The following is a 22,698-nucleotide window of genomic DNA, read 5'->3' as shown; positions in this document are numbered from 1 at the left end:
TTCAAAGGCTTCAAACAGATGGTCGTGAGCATAGAAGTTCTTATAGTTTAACTGGTAGTGCAGTGGGACTCCTTGTTTGGGAATCACATTTAGACTCCAGTCTAGGCTTTGCATCCTATGGTACATATATAGATCAAATCCTAGCAATACTCATTAATGTCAAGGGCATGTCCAATGGCCAATCTGTGTAGAACTTCAAATGCAGTTAACCTGGACTATAGCCAACAGTCCTTTTCAACAGCAAGTTTGTGATGTGGGTTATGTTTAGGCTATAGTGCCTGATTGAGGAAAGGAGAGTTCACATTGTCCTCTGTGTGTGCGTATGTATATACACATATATGTGTGTGTAGGTATATATGTATAAAGGGAGTATATAGGTATGTGTGTAGGTACAGGTGTGCATATGTGTACAGATACAGATGTGTGTGTATATGTATACAGGTACATATGTGTATAGGTGCATGTGTGTGTGTGTATATATATATATATATATATATATATATATATATATACATATATATATGCATATGTGTGTGAAGGTGAATACACACACACACACACACACATATATATATATACATATATATGTATATGTATATATATATATTTGTGCAGGTATATATGAATGTGGTGACAAGAGGAAAACCTCAGGTATTATTTCTAGGGGTGAGGACCACCATTTTTTCTTGAGTAAGGGTTTCTATGTGGCCTGGCTGGCAAGTGAGCCCCAGGTATCTGCTTATTTTTTCTTCCCCAGTGCTGTCATGACAAGTACACTCAATTACACCAGGATTTTAATAAAAATTTAAATATACTTTTAAAAATTCTATAAATTAAAATATAATTACATCATCCTTCCCTCTAATCCTTTCCATGTACCCCTTCCTTGCTCTGCTCAGATTAATGGCCACTATTTCTTTGATTGCTACTATATAATTTTTCAAAATATCTATTTAGTTTTATTTTGTGTGTATGCTTGCATCTGTATGCCAAGTGCATATATGGTGCCTCAGAGGTCAGAAACAGATACCCAGTTTTGTGAAACTGGAGTTATAGATGGATATGGGTGAGCTACCATGTGGGAGATGGAAATTGAATCTAGAGGAACAGTCAGTACTCTTAATTGCTGCGCTGTCTCTCCAGGCACCATATATTTATTTTTGCATGACTTCTGGGATAAAGCTTATGTTATCATGCTTGCAAGTCCAGTGCACTTCTGGCTGAGCTCTGTCCCAAGCTCTTGCATTCTTTAAACAATATCACTCCAACCATCAATGGTCCAGACATATGTACTTTCCAGTGAGAGTGAGGGGATCATTTCTACCAAGCACTTCTGTGTTACCAGGTGACCAATCCTTACAGAAGCTCCTCTGTCTACAAGCTGATAAAATCTACACTTAGAGGGTAGATCTATCACAATTTTTAATTTGTGATTTAATGTAATCCAACAGGTCAGCAAGAGTTGACAGTGTGCTGAGCATACAGAAGACCTCTATTTCTGTCCTTACTTAAGCTTTCAGACCAGAGTATCATTTTAAATTCCATGCCAATCACTGAGCCAAAGGCAAGATTTCAATGGCTCTTTTGTCCCCAAGAGGAGTGTATGGGGTTGTCTCTCCAGAGTTCTGTGTTTGAGGTGCCTGTAGGGAATTTGAGATTTTTCTGAAAATTGTTTTCTAAAAGTTGATTAATGTTTTCTTTTTCTCACTCAAGTAACACCAAAGCACTTTATTTCTCAATGAGTTCTGTTGTACTTTTCTTTGCAGATGGACTCTGGGAGGGTGGGAAAGCTTTGAAGCAAAGGGAAATTGAGTGCAATGAAACTCTTCAATAGTTTAATTAATGTGTTTTTAAGATGAGCTACAGCTTTGAAGACTAATGTTCATAACAGCATCTTGATCACTCTATTATGTATAAATTTAGAGCCTTTTGCCCTAGTATAGCACTAGGCAGATATAAAAAAAATGGAGATAAGAACACATAATTTATTATGAAATATTTTATTCTTGGAATTTTTAATATACTCCATGTTATTGTTATTTTTAGATATCAGCAATTTTCAAACACAGTTTATGACTTGTGAGAAGGAGACAACTGGACACAAAAATCACAAATTTTGATGATCAGATTATGATTGATGTTTTCCTGTCGCAAAATCTGTCTGAGTACTTTGCCCCATCTCATCCTCATTACCGTCTAAGGCTAGATAAAATTAATATCGAGAAGAATAACATAATTCCATATCATATAATATCTGGGATTATCCCATGATTATCAGTTTTCCACATCCATGCAGCTTGGGCTGTATAATTAAAACCCCAGAAAAAACAAACAAACAAACAAACAAACAAACAAACAAACAATCACCAAAAACATTTGTGAAACCACAAATCTGCAGATCTAATGGTTGAGCCTCATAGCTGATCCTTATGGTCTATTACACAGATGTGGTCAGTTCCTGCGTGGACTGACTTCAGAATATCTGGGTTGGTCACTCCTTTGTGCCTGATGCTAAGCAATGACTAGCCAAGTTCACTTGACTATTTTTCCTATGGCCTTTTGCTTTCTAGACATTAGCTCACTCTTAGAGATGAATCATAATAAATATCAGGATAAATAAAGACTTTTAACAAACATTCAAACCAGGAGCTCAAGGTATGTGAGCTTTGTATGATATAAGAGACATTATTGCAGTAATCCACCTGACAGTACCCTCGCTTAACTTCATAAATAATAAAAATAAAGTGCAAACAATTTTGAAGACACAGTCCCGAGGTTATCTCTGACTACAGCATCTCACTTACATCCTAGTCCAAACTGCTTTGCCCTTCTGCAATTTCTAAAAAACTTTATATTTCTTAGTTGCTTTTCTTTGACAGCAATTGTTTATATGATTTTTATTCATTATAAGTCTAGGCTCCTTGAGGCAAAGGAGCTTAGTTTAGCACAAAATAAACACACCTTGAAGCAAATGAATAAATGAATGAGCAAAAAAAACATGGTTGGTCAACAGTGTTCTCAAATACATTTGTGTATGTGTTGAAAAACAATATGCATTGTTCAAGCCATAGAGCAACTGTGTAGTAGAGAATGAAACTCCTGGGAAGGAATTAGCTCTCACATCTCCAAGAGTCATCTCTGCATCTTAGAATTTTGTGATTTCCCTGTCTAGGATGATATTCATCCCACTGTTATAATTGGATCAGAATGTAAAATACCTAATAGGAACAAATTCAGGAGGAGAGATTGATTTTGCTCACAGTTCTTTAAGTTTTTAGGCCTTTACAGCAGGGAAGTAACAATGTGGCAGCTAAGTCCACAGTAGCAAGATCATCCTAACAGACTAACAATCAGAGAGTGCACTCAAACCCAAACATAAGCCGTAACCTCAAATTCATGCCCCAAGTTACATTCATCTATCAACAAAAGTCTCCTGTAATAGCACCAGCAGCTCAGGACAAAAATTTCGAATCAGCTTGTTAGCGCCAATCAGATTCAAGCTTTTCACCTGGACCTGGAATACACTGAACAGTCACTGACTTGGGGTGAGGTCTTTTTTCTTTTTTTTCCCCAAACTTTATTTATTTAACGCTTGAGTGCCCTGCTGCATATACATTCACTTGGCTGAAGAAGGCATCCTATCCCCCTATAAATGGTTGTGGGCCACCATGTGGTTGCTGAGAATGGAACTCATGAGTTCATGACCTCTGGAAGAGTAGCCTGTGCGCTTAACCACTGAGCCATCTCACCAGCCAAGGTGAGGTCTTTAGAACACAAAGCATCTCTTGTCTATCACCGGTGATCAAAAGAAGAATGTGGGGAAAACCAACCTTGTCTTTAACATTGGCCCAAATAAAATGCTGCACAACATGTCTTGGGTGAACATTCCTGATTGGAACCCCTCCCCGCCTCCCCCCCCGCCCCACCCCCGCTCCCTGCCCCCCGCCAACACTACCCCCTTCCCCCATGTACACTGACCCAAGTTAGTGCTGGAGTTGGTCTCAAGCTCATTATGTAGCCCAGTCAGGACTCAAACTACCTTTCTGCCTCAGCCTTCTGAGTAATTCCAATCACACACACATCACCACACTCAAACAAATGGTCTAACTTTAACAAAACATGGTAAGGTGAGAAAATGAACTAATGTGATAAAATTACTTATTAGAGGATTCTATGGGAAAACACATTCACAATAGGATTCTAGGAAAAGTGAGTCTGAAGACTTCTGAAAACCAACTATAGGTCAGAAGCCAGTGTGTAAGGTAGGAGGATTTAGGGGGAAAATACAACTGATAAAGGTTAGTGGGGGGGGGCATCTTGTTAAGGTACAGAGCTCAGTGAACCAAGTGGGGGGTGTATGGGCAGAATCCTCAGAAGGAATTCATTCTCAGCTTATGACTCTAAGACAGCATCCTCAGGGAGGGATGCTGTTCTTGGCTTCAAAAACAAAGGCCATCTGGAAGCTCCATGTTCTCACATCTCTGTCCTAAGTTCCTTAACAATGACTGGTTTTAATCTCTGTCATTTGAGTGTATCAATACAAAGGGAATGAGAGCCAGGAAAAGGATAATCAGCCTGTCCCAAGGGTGAGCCCCCTTATTGATTGTCCAGTACAAAGAGGTTTAACTTGAAATCACATGCACACCACCAAAACAGATTCATCAAGACATATATGTATATAATTTACACAAATATATATCTTTATATAACTTTATATTTATATAAATACATAAATCATATTTCTATAAATATTTCTATAACTAAAATACAAATTTATATAGATACAAAATGTATATAAATACATATAATTTCTGCCTATTTATAGGTACATGATATATACTTGTGCATACAAATACACACATGCAAATATATGTATGTAACAATAATAAAGAAAAAGAGGCTATCAACTGGAGAGTGGAATGCACAGAGAGGTTCAAGTGAGGATGGCTGAGGGGTTGGATGGGGAAGGGGAGTGAGAAAAGTGATGTAGTTCTATTTCAATTAAAACATTGAAAAAATAAAGAAGTCTGCAAGTGTTTGAAATGGAAGGTCAGAGTGAGGATGCACACTTTCACTGGTGGCAGACACGAGTGGATACTGGGTTCTTTCTGTGCTCCTGGTGGAAGATACAAGTGGATACTGGGTTCTTTCTGTGTTCCCAAAATGTTGACTCACAGCCCTCGCTTCTTGTCAGGGAAGGGTCATGATTCTGAAACAACTCACTACTGCACTATAATCTCATAGCAGATGTTCTCTGTACAATAAAGGTTGATGTCTAAATTAGAGCTCAGAGATACAGTGTTGAAAGACAGTCACAGTATCTATTCTCACAGGGATCATGTTGCTGAATTTTATAGTAATTAAATGGTCTTAGAATCATGAATGTTGGTGTGTGTGTGTGTGTGTGTGTGTGTGTGTGTATGTGTATGTGTGTGTTTATGTGTTACTGGGAATTCAAACCAGAGCTAGAACATAGTATCCTGGGCAAATGCTAACCACTGATCTACATCTCCTTCCTCTTTATTTCCTCATTTTATTTTGAGATAGTGTAACATCAAGTTGCCTGAGTTGGTCTTAAGCTCATTATGTAGCCCAGTCAGGACTCAACCATTCTGCCTCAGTCTTCTGAGTAATTCCAATTACACACACACATCACCACACTCAAACAAATAATATAACTTTAATAAATATGGTAAGGTGAGAAAATGAACTAATGTGATAAAAAATACTTATTAGAGGATTCTATGAAAAAACACATTCACAATAGGATTCCAGGAAAAGTCCATCTGAAGACATCTGAAAACCAATTATAGATCAGAAGCCAGTGTGTGAGGTAGGAGGATTTAGGGGGAAAATACAACTAATAAAGGTTAGTGGGGCTGCATCCTGTTAAGATGCAGAGTTCAGTGGACCAAGTTGGGGGGGGGGATGTATGGGCAGAATCCTCAGAGGGAATTTATTCTCAGCTCATGACTGAGACAGTATCCTCAGCATGGCCTGGAAGGTTACATGAAGTGCAGACAGACACTCAGGTTATCGATGGAGTTCAAGTCCTGGCAGCGTGGCTCAACACCCAGTCAATGTCCAATTCCCCAAGTAACACTGACACACAGCCCAGATGTGAGTGTCTCTAGAACAGGCTCCTCAAGACGGTGCAAAGAAAACATCTAATCTTTTAAATCAAACAACCAGGTTGATATTTTAAATTCATATTTTACAATGCATGGCCAGATCTATGCTTTCAAGTGTGGGCTGTGCTTTAGGACATGTGATTCAGACAGGCAGATGCATGCTGGCTTGCTGGTGCTAATATCTAGGATGATAAGGTAACAGGAGGTGAGGGAGAATAACAATGAGGGACTAGGGATATAGTTTGAAGCTTAATAAAGTAAATTCATATTTATGGTAAAGGACCTCTGTTGCCCACATATGCATCATGAATCTCTAAAACAATCATGCCATATGTGTACACTGTCCTGGGTTTTGTTTCTGGAAATGTTATGCCTTTAAAAAGTTATTGGAATAGGCTGTCAAAGTGATACTCTACACTGGTGAGCAGTAATTACGAAGAGAATCATTTAGAATATTCCCCATAGATAAGAGAAATGAAGGTAATCTGTAATTAATCAAGAGTCAATAATTTACTGTTAAGTAAAATAGAGTTTTCTAACATATTCGATAAGCAGAATCATGTTAGCCAGGCAGTTTTGTATCGAGTCCTCCTTCAATGAAGAAAAGTTGCTTGCTCTCCCCAGGACTTTCCCAAGAGTGTTGACCTCTCTGAAAGCCACAATTATTCTCTGCCCAAGCAGTCATTTAAAAACCTGCTGAAGTGCTGTAATTTGTTTAGAAAACATGTTTATTTACAGGTTTGCTTCTGTTAATAATGGATCAAAGGGGGCAGTAGAGAAGGCTTAGTGGTCCACAGCATCTGTTGTCTTCTAGAAAAGAAGAGAGGGTTCCTAGCAACCATATTGAGTAGACCACAAACATCTGTAACTCCAGCTCCATGGGCTCTGATGCCTTCCTCTGGCCTCTGTACACACTGCACTCACACACACACACACACACACACAGAGAGAGAGAGAGAGAGAGAGAGAGAGAGAGAGAGAGAGAGAGAGAGAGAGAGAGAGAGAGAACGTAATCTTTAAAAAAATTAGTTATGTACTTAGAAAAGTTCTCAGAGTTGAAGAAGGTGCTTGGCCTATGATATGATTCAGTTTAGTATTGCTTTTATTCTGTGAGTTTTTATCATGTTCTAATTCTATGTCTTAACATCTCTTGGCAAAATCCAAGTTAAATTAATGATTTTATTCCAGGATTACTTTAAGTAAATCTTAGGGTCTTCATTTTTATACTAAAACCAAACCAAATATTTTAGAACTCTTCAGTTTGTACACACAGAGCTTTCAAGATCCATATTAGTTATAGTTTCATTTAATGTATATGACTTACATGTAAAAGTTATTCAGAAAAGATTGCCAAATGAAGTCTTTATTTCTAGGTCTCAGTGTCCATGCTGGAGCTCACTGTCAGAGGATGGAGGTTCACACCTATGAAGTCTTCTGTTACTTACAATTCCAAAGTGTCAGTTTATAGGACTATGTGAATTTCCCAGAAGTCCTATGATTCCTTAAAAGTAGGACTGAGGAAAATTGAACACATCAAAGAACCTGCTCTGAGAACCCTCCACAGACCATTTTAATCTTCTCTCTTCCCACTTACCTGTTCCAAGGCTAGAGAATAAAATGATCTCTTAAAGGTTACGGGCAGCCACACCATCAGAAGTGCTCACCTGTCCTACCACCCTCCTGGCCTGGCCCTGCTCTGCCTACTTGAACTTTTTTACTCTAAGAATCCTTGCAGGTGATCAACTGGAGCAGGTTTATGATCTATCCCAGAAGATCACAGTGCATTAGACACTTTAGAGATTAACATGTTCTCAACCCCGCAGAATCACTGGAGAGTGATGAAGGAACATGCAAACACTCCCTTCACTCTGGGAAGACACTGACCACCACGAATAAACATTAAATAGCTGCCTAACTTCTGGCAACAAGTCGATAGGTTTTTTTTTGTTTGTTTGTTTTGTTTTTTAAAGAATTTGAACCAGAGTTGGGGCATACTTTGAAGTTTAAATTATTTTTCTTTAAGTGTGTGTGTGTGTGTGTGTGTGTGTGTGTGTGTGTGTGTGTGTGTGACAGAGAGGAGAGACAGAGACAGAGAGAGAGAGAATGAACTTGCAGAAGTCATTTGTCTCTGTCCACATTGTTGGTCCTAGGGATTGCATACAGGCTATTAGGCAAGGCAGCAAGTGGCTTTAAAGACCCTCTGAGCCATGTTTGTGGTCCTTCAAATTCACATTCTTTTATAAATCAAGTGAAGTATACACATGACCATATTTTTGAAGCTTTTAGATTATATCATATTGATAAGCACCAGACTTAGTCAATTGATATACTATAAATAGATAAATGAATTATTCCATCAGTCAATTACTCTGACCCTACATGATACTATTTCTATTTAAGTGGGTCAGGTTCTGATAGAATAGTTGAATATTAGCTCATCTCCCATCTAACACAAACATGGCAAATAGTGGTTCACCCAGGAGGCACAGAAGATCCTCCTGTGGAATGAGGTAGCTATCAGATTCTGGCCAGCACAGAGGGATGGAAGGTACTTATGAAAGAATGCTGGGTTACCCCTTACCTGCCTAGACTCTACCTATGAAGCATGCACTTTTTTATTTCTTAAGTAAAGTTTTGACTCCATAACCTGCCACTTACCAAGGTAGGAGGGTCAGGATATTATGCGTCTAGTTTCCCCAAGATGCTATGCTGTGTGAAAGTCAATAATGTTCCTTATCAGATAGGGACCAGCAGCCCAAGATGTGGAGGGAAGCTTTCACACATAGGGTAGGAAGTCTGACTTCATCCCTACATACCTTCTCTCTCAACTCCATGCCTTTCCGTGATTGCACACTACTGCTTTCACTCTCCATTCTTATGCAGAGAGTGTTAATAGTAGTGACCATATAATAACATTAATATCAGATTCGATACCTGTAGGAAGATGTCTTAGGCACAGTATCGCTCTGTAGATGCCCTCTTAGTTTTGCTGATGTGTTCTTATGCAATCATTACTTTCTTGGTTCCAAGGAGAAGAGTCTCAGTTTTTTGAATGGCTGATTTCTACCACATGGCCATGTCCTTGGGTATGTCCTCATATTTCTGAGCTGGGAAACAGTTTTCTAATAGCTATTTAGCAGAAGGAGCCTTTGGCAGCACTCAGAGGTACTTAAGCTCTCCATGTAAAATTCTTAGTTAAGGTATCAGCTTTTCCTACAACTCAGTGTCCCCATCCATCATTGAGAATTACCATCCTCCTCTTGAAGCATAAGCATTAAACCTGACTAGATGGGTGTGATTGACAGACTTTGACCTTTGTTAATAAAAAGGGAGATCTATGTTCCTTGTTTTCTTGGTTGTCACTTGGGCATAACATCCCAGGAAAGGGTATGTACAGAAAATAGGACTTTCTTGATTTGTTGATGTTCCTAAGATTCATTCTGAGACACAAGGATCTTAAATGGACTTTTATGACTTTACAAGTGTCCAGGAGACCCCCCTCCCACTGAGCTCCTGCTGATCTCATGCTGATCTGATGATGGTTGGGATATTGGTCTCCAATCTGTGGAAGAGATGTTTGAAGATTCGGCTGGAAAACACTGGCAGGACAGTAACCCACGTGAGTAAACACTGTCTACGATTTGCCCTCTTTTTTATTTAAAGCATTTCTAATTATGCATTTTGCATAGGGAGTGCATGGATGATGTGCAGGGGAGTCAGAGGACAACTTGGCAAGAGTCAGTTCTCTATTCCCATCACAGAGGTTGTGAGTATTGAACTCTAGTCATCATATTTGGAAGTGAAATACTTCACCCACTGAGACATTTTACTAGCCCCAAATTATTCTCTTCTAGGAGACGCTGAATGTAATTTAAGTGTGAGAATCATAAAGATCATGTTCTCAGGAAAGTTCACTATGGAAAAAAAAAGTGTCTGCTCAGGATCCCTTTGACAGAACGCCCATGGCATCCTCATTGTGCGAACTTGTATGGAGGTATTTTTAAAACTCTGAGAACAACCTCAGCATTGAGCACTTCTCTGATTCTGACACTTTTATCTTGACAATGGTTTCATTTTTTTCTCCTATATTCAGCAGGACTTTTTGCTTCATGAATTTTCTTTTCAAAATGCTGAGCTATTATCAACATGCAGTAAACAAATCTCTTGTGCAAAGAATGCCTGTTTCAAGCACAACCTACCCTACAGACAGCACAATGGAACAAAAACCATTAATTATCATTTTTTTCAAACAACAGAGGATGGACTATGACAAAGCCCACTTATGGAAAACCTACCAGAAGCAGTGTTTCCTTCCTGTTTGGGATATATGACCCCAGGGAGCCACACAGACAAGAAAAGTCTCTCTTTCTCTTCCTTTGCTTATATTTAGACAGCGATTTAAAAATAGATTAGAGAGCGATTCAATACTCCAGAGGGGCCTGCTTTCATATCAGAGCTCTTGAAAGCACTCCAGATGCTTAACAATTAGAATTGTACTTTCTCTATTGAATTTTGGAAATAATAGCAGTGTTACTACAATGGTAGCCCTTTCTTTCATATTGACACTTGCACAAAAATGTGTGGGGTTACACTGCAGTGCTAAATGGGTGCTGTTGAGTATAGTTTTGAAACCAACAGGAAGACTATCCAACATGTATATAATGAGAATAAATTGTCCCAATAGTGCAGGGGAATTTAATTGGCAAAGTCAAGTGCTCCCAAGTCAGTGTCTGATGAGGAAGCACACAATCAAATACACTAAGAACTTATGAGCATGTTCCAGTGATGCAGTCACAAATGCTGCTTTGGCCATTTTCTTTTCTTAGGATGTGGGTGTTCCCCTCCCTCATCACCACCTTTTTTTTTAATTACATATTTTCCTCAATTACACTTCCAATGCTATCCCAAAAGTCCTCCATACCCTCCCCCCCACTCCCCTACCCACCCATTCCTGCTTTTTGGCCCTGGTGTTCCCCTGTACTGGGGCATATAAAGTTTGCAAGTCCAATGGGCCTCTCTTTCCAGTGATGGCCAACTAGGCCATCTTTTGATACATATGCAGCTAGAGTCAAGAGCTCCAGGGTACTGGCTAGTTCATAATGTTGTTCCACCTATAGGGTTGCAGATCCCTTTAGCTCCTTGGGTATTTTCTCTAGCTCCTCCATTGGGGTCCTGTGATCTATCCAATAGATGACTGTGAGCATCCACTTCTGTGTTTGCTAGACCCTGGCATAGTCTCACTAGAGGCTGCCACCTTTTTATCTGTGCTTTTTATCCATGAGAGCTCAGTAGGCTCAGAAGGCCTACTGCACTTCTGAGGAGCAGATTTCAATTCCCCACCCTCCTGTCCATCTACTTAGAACTTTTTGTAACCCCAGCTCCAATAATTGATGTTCTCTTCTGGCTTCTATCAGCACCTGTACGCATTTATGCACACATGCACACACACATACATACATACATACATACATAGATACATACATACACACACACACACACACACACACACACACACACAGAGGCACACACACAAATAAATATTGAATCTCTTTAAAAAGACTTAATATTAAAAACCATCACCTAACTCACTTACGTTGAGTTGATTTTTATATATGGTGGGAGATTTCTTTAATCTGTGTATGTGTGTATATACATGCACATATGTTGAATGTTCCTATGGGTTCATCACATGGGGTGTCCATCAAAGGATTAATCCATTGGTAAGGTCTGAGCCCCCATGACATAATTTCTCTAGGAGTATTTTCAAAACATTCTCTGAAGTGTGCTCCACTCTTCAGGCAATTATTAATCTATCCAAGTTCACAATAAAAATTAACTATCCCTTTTTTCAGTTCACAGAGATTTTATAATTACCTTTTGTGCTCATTTCTGAAATGGACATTTCAATAGATATTACACTAAATTTGTAGATCACTTTTCTATTGTGTCCTCATTGGCTTATAGCTAATGATAGTGTATTCACTTTTCTTGGAAATGCTGAACAAATCTCTATTCACTCTAAATTGGGCATTGATAACATATTAAAATGTGAATTCTACCCAAGTCCAATTTGGTGAAGTAGAGCATTCCTTGTGCTTACAGTAACCTGGTGTGAGGGGAGCTTCTAGAAGAAGCATGCATTCACTCTGAGTACTTTCAGAAGTATGAGGTACTCATAGACATCTTCACCAAAACAAAAGCTCATCCCATGATAAATGATGACTTCCTGGAGTCCACTGTGAGTTCTACTTTGAGGTTATTTTTTAAATTAATCTTGAACTTTTTGTATATGCTAGTATTTCCCAAGTTGACTTGCAGCTGGGCTGAGGTAGGAGGAATGTCAAGAATCCCCTCCGCCAAGGGCCCTGTAACAATAACCCTACCTTAGGGAGAATAAATACCTTCATCACTATAGACTGAAGGTCCACTGTATTTGCTTATTTTATTTGCTACCAAGCCAAGGTTTATTTTTCTACATGATGCCTAATGGGGTTATTATGATATGCCCTGAGGAAATAGTCCTAGTAGAAGGATAGTATGTAATATTCTTGGAAAGTGTGGAGAGAGTAGATGACCCACACTCACACTGAAATGATGCTCTGTGAGATAATGTGTTTCTCAACAATGCTTCTGCATCCCAGAATAGACACATCAAGTACTGAGAAAAGCATGTGACTTGCGAATTCAAAGTCAATTCCAAGGAATTCTGTTCCAAACAGCAAAAGAGACATTAACATCTTGTTTTCTTTAATTAAAAATATGTTCTTTATCTTGATGTAAGTGATTCAGGTCTTAAACTGTAAGTTTACAATTAACCTGTTTTTTTGAGTTAGACTATATGAAGGTTTTTAGTGTTTGTCATTTCTTCTTATTTTTTATGACATAGTCATGTATACATATACACGCAGATGATATGGATTTACATGAATTAAAGTTTGAAGCCAAAAGAAAAATGCCACACCTATATTGATAACTGATTAGAAGTTGATGATTGTGGGTGGTTAGAATATCTTAGACTCATATGCCAATTATATTGAGCTTTCTTTAGTCCCTTAGTGGAAACTCATTGCCCACATCTATGTCTAACCTAACATCGGAGACTATCATATGAAGCCTTTTATGAATGTAATTACAACCACTAGTCTCCACAGTAACAGAAACTAGCAGTTCTGAAAAGCAAATTCCTAGTGTTATTAATGGCAGCTTTTCTTTTGATGAACATTAAATAGACATCCCACTTCTTCTTCCCCACTTCCTTCCTTCTCCTCCCTCTCCAAATCTCACTTATAACTTCATAAAAATGAAATAAATATTTCTATTTATAATAAATAAATTTATAGACATTTATAATAAATTTATAGAAAAATAAATTTATATTTCTGTTGCAAAAGCCATATCAATAACTTCTGCTTGATTTGTTGATATGGTGTAGACCTCATCATCTCATGCCCTAATTCATGTTCTCTAAAAACAAAGCTGGATACAGGGATGCAGAGTCATGTGATTGGGCATTTCTACAGAGAAAAACTATTCAAAAGAAGCAAATAATGGACAAAAAACAGCAATGAGGAAGGGGCTGAGAGTTGATGGTGTGTCAGGCAAGCCCATCCCAGTATCTCTCAGCATGGTTCTCAGGTCAGCATTTCAGCTCCAATGAAGAATATACAAAAGTGTAACTTTTCAGATTAAAATTGGGTCTGATCCACCAGGGCTTCACAAGCATAAATTATTCTGAAACGGCATCCTACCTTAAGGCAAGAGGTTGACCTGTTTCCTGCACATGTCCATCAGCCACCAGTTATAAGCAATTGGAGCTACTGGAAGCAATTGTTTAGAGATGACAAACTGCTGTGAGCCATTAGATAAACTCTTAAGAGATTAGGAGCTTGTGCTCCGGTCTGATAAAGAGGATCCAATTTCTATTTGATTTGAAATCGGATGGCTTTGGTCACACTCCATTTTTTGGTATGTCTGTTTTGATTTGGTTCTCATAAGACATCGCATATAGGAGGGCTCTCATTTACCAGTTCTTTGTAATGTTCTTGCTACTATGTCAGTGAGGGAGATTTGAAGGTAGTTAATAAATTCATTCTTTATACCACAATTAAAAGAATTACCCAATGTGTTGGGTAAACTGCAATGGAGGAGCAGCCTGGGTAGTAGTTAAAGTAACCCTTTCAGTATAGTAGGAAGTAGTGGTCTCTGCTTTAGAGAAAGACTTAGGGTGAGTTTCTTTGTTTATTGACTCATGCACCCTGAATGAATGCAGTACAGATAGAGCAGAGTGGAGTGCTGGGAAGTTAGGCTGAGCCATTGTGATAAGATTTAATATTTACACTCTGCCTTGAAAATAAGGGTCCTGCATGTGGAAGTAAATTTGGGTGTTCAAACCTTTATCATGACTAAAGGTTGGAAATGGAATCAGGTTAGAGAACTAGTAAAGTTTAATTGTTGTTTATTTGTTGGATGGTTTGTTTTTGTAAACTTGACCAAGCTTGATTCATCTTGGGAATAGGGAAACTCACTTAGAAAATTATTCCATCAGATGACTGTAGGCAAGTCTTTAGATGCTGCATTTTTTTTTTTTTTGGTTAATAATTGATATGGGATGGTCAAGATCACTGAAGGCAGTGCCAACATGAACAGGTGTCCCTGAGTTTATAAGAAAGCATGCTTTTTTGGTATGAGGAACAAGTATGTTCAGCCATGTTTTTCTGTGGACTCTACTTCAGTTCCTGCCTCATGGCTCCTGCTTTGAGTTCCTCCCCAGACTTCCGTTGACAATTCACTACAAGCAAAAAGATGAAACAACAGCTACTACAGCAGCAGCAGCAGCACCAGCAGCAACAACAACAACAACACTCTTTTCTACCCAAGTTGCTTTGGGTCATGGTATTTATCACAGCAATAGAAACCTGACAGAGATAGGACATTTGGCTACTTGGAAGTTTGAAATTTACAGGCCACGAAAATTATCTAATGGCCTGGCTCTACTTTCTGGTCTGTGTATGCATCAAGTTTAAGCAGTGGTTTAAGAGGGAAATGAAACTAAGTATCCAGCTTTTAATAGAGACCGTAAAGAGGTGTTTTAAGATATATTTTAATTAAGTAATCTTCATTTAAACAGGAAGTTATTGTTGCTATTCTTTTTCCTTTATTTGCTATCATTAGATGTATGCATATACTTATAAATATATCAGTGTAATAGACTGAATCCATTTAGTGTTGTTTGCCTGTACATGATATTAAGGCTGACCACTTAGAATTAGATAACTAGTTAGGGGAGTGATCTCCAAGGAAAACTAATTCTCCCTTTCTCAGCAATAATTATTTACCTATAGTTCTTTATTTAGGGTTGGAGCCTTATGAGATTTCCCCACCCACTTTGGCATGTCAACTGGTATTGTTATTGTTCCAGCCTCGTTTAGGCAGCAATGTTATTTAGATATCTTAGGTGTAGCTTCACTGTCATATAGAGAAGACAATCTCACAGATGATGTCCTGGTCCTCTGGTGCTTACAATCTTTCCACCCTCTCTTCCATGATGTTCACTGATCCCTTGGTACAGGAGATGTGTTATAAATGTATATTATTTGTTTGTTTTTTGTTTTGTTTTGTTTTTCTTTGTTTTTTGAGACAGGGTTTCTCTGTGTAGTCCTGGCTGTCCTGGAACTCACTTTGTAGACTAAGCTGGCCTAGAACTCAGAAATCTACCTGCCTCTGCCTCTGCCTCCCGAGTGCTGGGATTAAAAAGTGCTGGGATAAAAGCATGCCCGTGTTATAGATGTATTGACCGAGGCTGGACATTCCATGCTCAGTTGTTCTATGCATTTTGAACAGTGTGACTTCGCATAACTTCCCCTTCTGCTGCAAAAGGAAGCTTCTCTCATGAGGGGTAAGAGCTGCAATTATCCATGGCTTTGAGATAAGGATGTAGGATGCAGTTTGGAAAGTAACAGAAGTAGGTTCTCCTCTAGGCTCCATGAATGACCTTCCTCTCTTCTCCTCAGTAGTGCTCGTTAAATATACCTGGGGATGACAAAAATAGAATTCATAAACAAAATAGTAAAACTGTAAGACTTCATTGCTATGAGTCTGTTCACAGTGGGACACAGCCACAATCATTAAAAACTAGCACAGTTCTACCTTGCCATACATTACACATACTTCACCAGCCACTCTGCATATTTTACCCAGAAAGCTAGGGGAAAACATTGATCTAATTTTTGTTTGTTTGTTTCTGTGGGGTTAGTCATTTTGGAAATGTTGCATAAGTGGAGCAATAGAAATCGTAAATTCTGGTGACCGTTTCCTTCCATTATTATACTTTAAAAACTTATCTAAAATCTATCATGACCCCAAACATCAAGCTTTCTAATGGATGAGTAATGTGCCATGTGTTATCATGCACAGATGAACTGCATCTTGTTTCTTTATTTATACATTGGTAGATATCTGTTTATTTCTATGTTAAGTCAAATAATTCTATTATAAATGTTTATTCTCTATGAGCCTGTAGCTTCAAATCTTGGGTACATGTGCATGGGAACAGTTATTGGGCCTTATGGAAATGCTGGATCACACATTTTGAGACACTTTCCAAAGGAATGGTACCCCTCTACATTCAGTAGGCAATATTTGGGGATAATATTTTTCTACATTCTTGAGATAATTGTGGTTATTTTACCCATTCTGTTTTAGCTCTTAAATGATAACCTTGTAATGACATCTTTGGTTTACAGATTTCTGATCAGTAATGTTTAATTTGTTTATTATCCATTTGGATCTCTTATATGATAAAATAACCATCCAAATAAGGCTTTGAATTTTAGCTATTAAGCTAGATTATATTTTTAGTTTCAATATCTAGGCTTTATCTTGTTCTTGCTTTGTTTTGTTTCACATTTGTTTTAGATGCAAGTCTTTTAACATAAAATTTGAAAATGTTTTCTCTAGTTCTGTTTATTGTTTTTTTTCAATTATAATGGTGCCCAATGAAGCACAAATGCTTCTAATTATAACCAAGTCCAATTATCTTTGTTGCTTATGCTTTGATGTCAAATCTAAGAAAGTGTTGCTTAATCTATCATAAGATATACACATAGCTTTCTTTACACTGTTGTAATTTTGATTCTTACATGTAAGTCTTTTTCCTTTTTAAGTGTGCATGTGATTTCATGTAGAGAATATAAATCCTTGTTCAATTTTATTAATACTTTTTATTTTAACAAATATAATTACTTCACTTTTCCCTCTAGTTCCTCTCTTCAACACATACCCATGATCTCTCTTTTTTCATAGAGATGGCAAATTGCCACACTTATCAAAAAGCTTTCATTTTTGTTATCCCTGAATGAGTGAAATTAAGAGTAATTGTGTGTTGTTGACATGGGTGTGGCCATGTCAAGGACCCTAGCCCCAAATCCATGGTAAAATGGCAAAGTTCTGCATCCCCAACTCCCAGGGTCAGGCAACCTTGACTCAGAGGGATGGAGAAGCCTTCCTCTGGGCCATGTACATATATTGACAGTATGTGCAGAAAGTGTTCACTATGGATTCTACACCTATATGTTTTTGCTTTGAAAACTATTAACTTCTAGAGAGTGTGCCGATGGAGAACAGATAATTCGGTTTTTAAATTGAGCTCCTACAGGAATTAGATAAATCTGGTTTTTTGTTTTTGTTTTTGTTTTGTTTGTTTGTTTTGTTTTTGTATGTAATAATCCTGCTTCTTTTTTCACCTGTATGCCTCTTCAAATAGCCCTCTTCCAATCTATAGAATAAATGCTTTGGGCTACCAGGGTGCTGCAGAGTTGCCTCGGAGAGTCAAATATAGCCAATTCTACCCAATCCCAAACCTTCTGTCCCTATATGCCCTTCATTTCTCCATTTTACCAGTCGGGTCAAGTCCCTGGATCTGTACAGGTATGTGGCCCTGCATCCCCTCTTAGAAACACCTGGAATCTTTAATCAAAACTCTATATTCTATTGTCTCCCTTCATGAGAATATGAGGAGCTACCATCTATTTATTTTATGTAAACTATAAAATATGTAGTTTTTCACATTGCCAAAAGCAATAAAATCAAAAATGAATAACATGAATTTGTTGAGCTCATAATTGTGCACAAACTTTAAAAATACACCCTTCCACACTAGTATGGGAAAAAAAACCTGAAGGGTGTATTAAAGAATCCTTTGAGATTAATGAAAATAAAGTGATAATGTTATAATATGTATCTGCCATGCTTATAATATGTTATAATATGTATCTGCCATGCTTACCAGGGAATTTACAGCTCAATTACTTCACTACGAAGCAAGAAATACCTCAAATCAATAATCTATCCTTTCTTCCAAAGGCAGAAGGAAAGAAAAAGGCAAACCATGCCCAACATGAGTCAAAGGAAATAAATATAAATATTCTCGTGTCAAGTAATGAAATACATAGCAGAAAAAAGTCAATGCCACTTAAACCTGCCTCTTTGAAAGTACAAACAAAATTGATATATCTGTAGATAGATTGAACAAGAAAGTTACTAGAGTTAAGAATATATTGCTATTAGACCCACAGAAGCACTGAAATACTATGACTCATTGTATGAGTATATGTGTTGGTTTGAATAGATTTGACCCCCATAGATTCATGTGTTTGAATGTTTGGCACACAGACAGTGGCACTATTAGGAGCCATGGCCTTGTTGGAGGAAGTGTTTCACTATGAGGCAGGGCTTTGTGGTCTCCTATGCTCATACTCAGTCTCCTGGCTGCCTTCAGATCAAGATGTAGAACTCTCTGCTCATCTAACACCATGTCTGCCTTCATGCTGCCATGCCTCCCACAATGAAGATAATGAACTAAACTTCTAAAACTATAATCCAGCCCCAATTAAATGTTTGCCTTTATAAGAGTTACCTTGGTCATGGTGTATCTTCACAGCAATAAAACCCTAACTTAAGGTAGAAGTTAATACCAGGGACTGGGGTATTTCTGTGATAGGTCTGATCATTCTTTTGTTTGTAAGAATGTGGATTTGGGAACTTTAGATTAATAAAACAATGGAATGCTTTAAGTGAGGCTTAATGGGTCATGCTAGTAGAAACATGGAAGACAGTTGCACAGAGGGTGATTAGAAAAGCAGGTGCCTGGATTAAGAGGATTCAGAAGAGGTTTTTTATATGTTGCATAGAGATGTGGCTGCTTTTTACTCTTCTCTGATGAGTCTGCCTGGGGCTAAAGTAAAGAGATTTCAATTAATTGCATTGACAAAGGAAATCTCAAAACAGCCTACTATAGACTCTGTTCTCTTATGAAGAGTATTTTGATCAAATATAGCAAGCTGAGAAATGGAAAAAAAATAATATGGTTCATGGGTTAAAGGGTGCACTAGGAAGTGGAATGGAGCTAAAGTCTGTGTTCAAGGAGATAAACAGATTAAAGATATTAAATAGGATCAAGGGAGTAGTGACTTCAGGGCAAGATTCCACCATCTAAACTTCCATCTTTTAAAAAGGAACTAAAGAACATTTAACTCCATCAGTGTGGAGCATACCTTTAATCTAAGCACTTAGGGGACAGAAGCATGCAGGTCTCTGAGTCCAAGGCCAGTCTGGTTGACAGAGCAAGTTCAAGGACATCCAAGCATAGTCAGTGAAGTAAACCATGGAATACAGAAAGCTGGCGAAGATATAATTGAATAAGTAGACCATGTTCCAGCCTCAGCAAACAGTAGAACTTGGCAGCTTCTGCCACATGGTTCTAGCTTTAGAATTAAGCACAGATGTTCTCTCTTTGACTAAATAAAGTCACTGAGGCCAGGAATGTGTCAAGGGTGTCCCTGTACAGAATCTCAGAGAGGCTGTTGTATAAACAGATTTGTGGAATCTCTCTTTGCTACTAAGGAAATTGTTAAGGCCAGGTGCATGGCAGGGGTGTCCCTGTATGGAGGCCTAGTGAGGCCATTTTTGAAACTGTGAAAGGCCCTTGTTTGAAGCTATAAATGTAAAGCCTGATTGCCTTGGAGAACCTGGGAAAGCTGCTAGCAAAAGGGGGGGGGGTTGTACCAGCCCATGAAAAAGAAGTGTGATTTCTTTAACAAAGCTCAAAGGAGTTGGAGATCTGAAGAGCACTTTGACATCAAAAATGGAGTTGCAACATTTGGAGTTTGCCTAGCTGGCTTTCCATCTTTCTTTGCTCCAGTATTTCTTTACTGAGCTCCCTTCCCTATTGTTTGGAATGGTAATGCGTATCCTATGCTATGCTATGCTGAAGTATGTGATCTGCTTTTTTATTTTGATTATATAGGTGATTACAGTTAAGAGACTGCATGAATCTCAGAAGAGACTTAGATTTTTGGACTTCTAAAATATTTTTAAAATGCGATAGACTATGGAGAATGAATGCATTTTGAATTATGCTATTGATACAACAAGCTTATGGGGAACAGTGAGTGGAATGTGGTAGTTTGAATAGGTTTGGTCCCCTATTTATTCATGTGCTTAAATGCTTGGCCCATGGGGAGTGGCACTATTAAGAAGTATGGCCTTGATGGAGGAAGTGTGTCACTTTGAGGGCTGGCTTTGAGATCTCAAAGCTCTACCCCATGTGGAAGTCAGTCTCCTCCTGGTTGTTTTCCAATTACGATATAGAACTTTCTGCTCCTCTAGCACCATGTCTGCTTGCATGCTGCCATGATTCCTATGATGATGATAATCGACTCACCTTCTGAAAGTGTAAGCCAGTCCCATTGTATGATTGTGTTTATAAGAGTTGCCTTGGTCATGGTATGTCTTTACAGCAATAAAACCCTAAGACAGTGTGAACTTAAATAGCTTGTATAACATATACACATCACCATGAAGACATGATTATGATTAAAACTGATATAAAAAGTAGCTCAATATTGAATGGATCTACAATAAGTGACACAAACTAGAAATAACTAACATTACTCATAAAGGAAAGAGCCCAGGTGGCTTCACTGTAGAATTCTATCAGATATTTAAGGACCACATATTTCACAAACTTTTCTAGTAATACAAAAGAAGGGAGCATTTAACACAACATCCTATAAGAATCTAACAATCCTTCCCGAAAGGCTGGCAAAGCTAGTTAAAAAACTTGAAATCAACATTGCTTATGAATAGAGATATTAAAAATGCAAACTTTAACAAACTAACCCATTAGATGTAACAAAGTCTATCTAGCAAAAATAAAAAGAATATATCACAGAAATAAATGTAAATTTAGTTCAGTATTCTAGACTAGAATAGAAGAAATGATTTTTAATCATCTTAATAGATGCAAGAAAACTTATAAAATACCCTATAGCCTTTATAATAAAAAGTCAACAAAAATACTGAAATGGGAAGTGTTCTAGCTATGTAGAGAAGCACACAGTTATTGCCATTTCACATGAATATTAGGTGTTTACACTGTAACAAACCGAATATGTACACCAGCCACATTTTCAGCATTCAGTTGGGGATTGGAGCTAGTTGGTGATTAAAAAAATGTAGTACCATTCTGGGCATAAAGAGAAGAGAGAATGGAAAACTATTTAGCCACAGAATATATGATACTATATAAAGAAAGCTATTATAGTTAATTAGAGTTCATCAATGATAGAAGATACAGGAGTAATACTCAGAACTCAACCTTATTTCGCACATTTCAGTATGTCAACATTGTTTCATGACATAAATACTCAACAGAATAGGAAGTGAATTGAGTACCTATAGCTCCATGATCTTAGAAATAACTAACTCAAATAAAAATGGCAAAATAAGAAGTATTTCATCAAAAGAACAGAGCAAAGTGTCCAATAAAATTATTAGTGATACCATTAGTCATCAGAGAAACTGTCTTAGTCAGGGTTTCTATTCCTGCACAAACATCATGACCAAGAAGCAAGTTGGGGAGGAAAGGGTTTATTTGGCTTACACTTCTATACTGCTCTTCATCACCAAGTAAGTCAGGACTGGAACTGAAGCAAGTCAGGAAGCAGGAGCTGATGCAGAATCCATGGAATGGCTGTTTCTTACTGGCTTGCTTCCCCTGGAAGCCTGTTGTCTTATAGAACTCAAGACTACCAGCCCAGAGATGGTTTCACCCACAAGGGGCCTTTTCCCCTTGATCACTATTTGAGAAAATGCCTTACAGTTGTATCTCATGGAGGCATTTCCTCAACTGAAGCTCCTTTCTCTGTGATAACTCCAGCTGTGTCAAGTTGACACAAAACCAGCCAGTACAGAAACTTAAGTAAGAACCTTGTAATAATACAATGTATGTCCAGTAGAGTGACTAGAACACAAAATTCAAGTAACAGACAATGGGAATGTGTGTTCCTAGAAATCAGAACTTTTATACCATGGTGAAAGGGAAGTAAAATATTGCAGATGCATTGGAAAGAGTCTATTAGTTTACTCATGTGAGGAGAAAGCCTTCTGTGAATGTAGGAAGAGTGAATGAAGCCATGAGAATGTGTATTACTGACACAGGCAGAGCCATGTCAAGGTCCTTAATGCCTAATACCCAGGGGAGTGAGAAAGCCTTCCCCAGGCAAGGCTG

This window comes from Mus caroli, unplaced genomic scaffold (assembly GCF_978045245.1).
Source record: "Mus caroli unplaced genomic scaffold, Mus_caroli_1 scaffold_11, whole genome shotgun sequence".
In the NCBI taxonomy this organism is placed as follows: Eukaryota; Metazoa; Chordata; class Mammalia; order Rodentia; family Muridae; genus Mus; species Mus caroli.
This window is presented reverse-complemented; position numbering follows the sequence as displayed.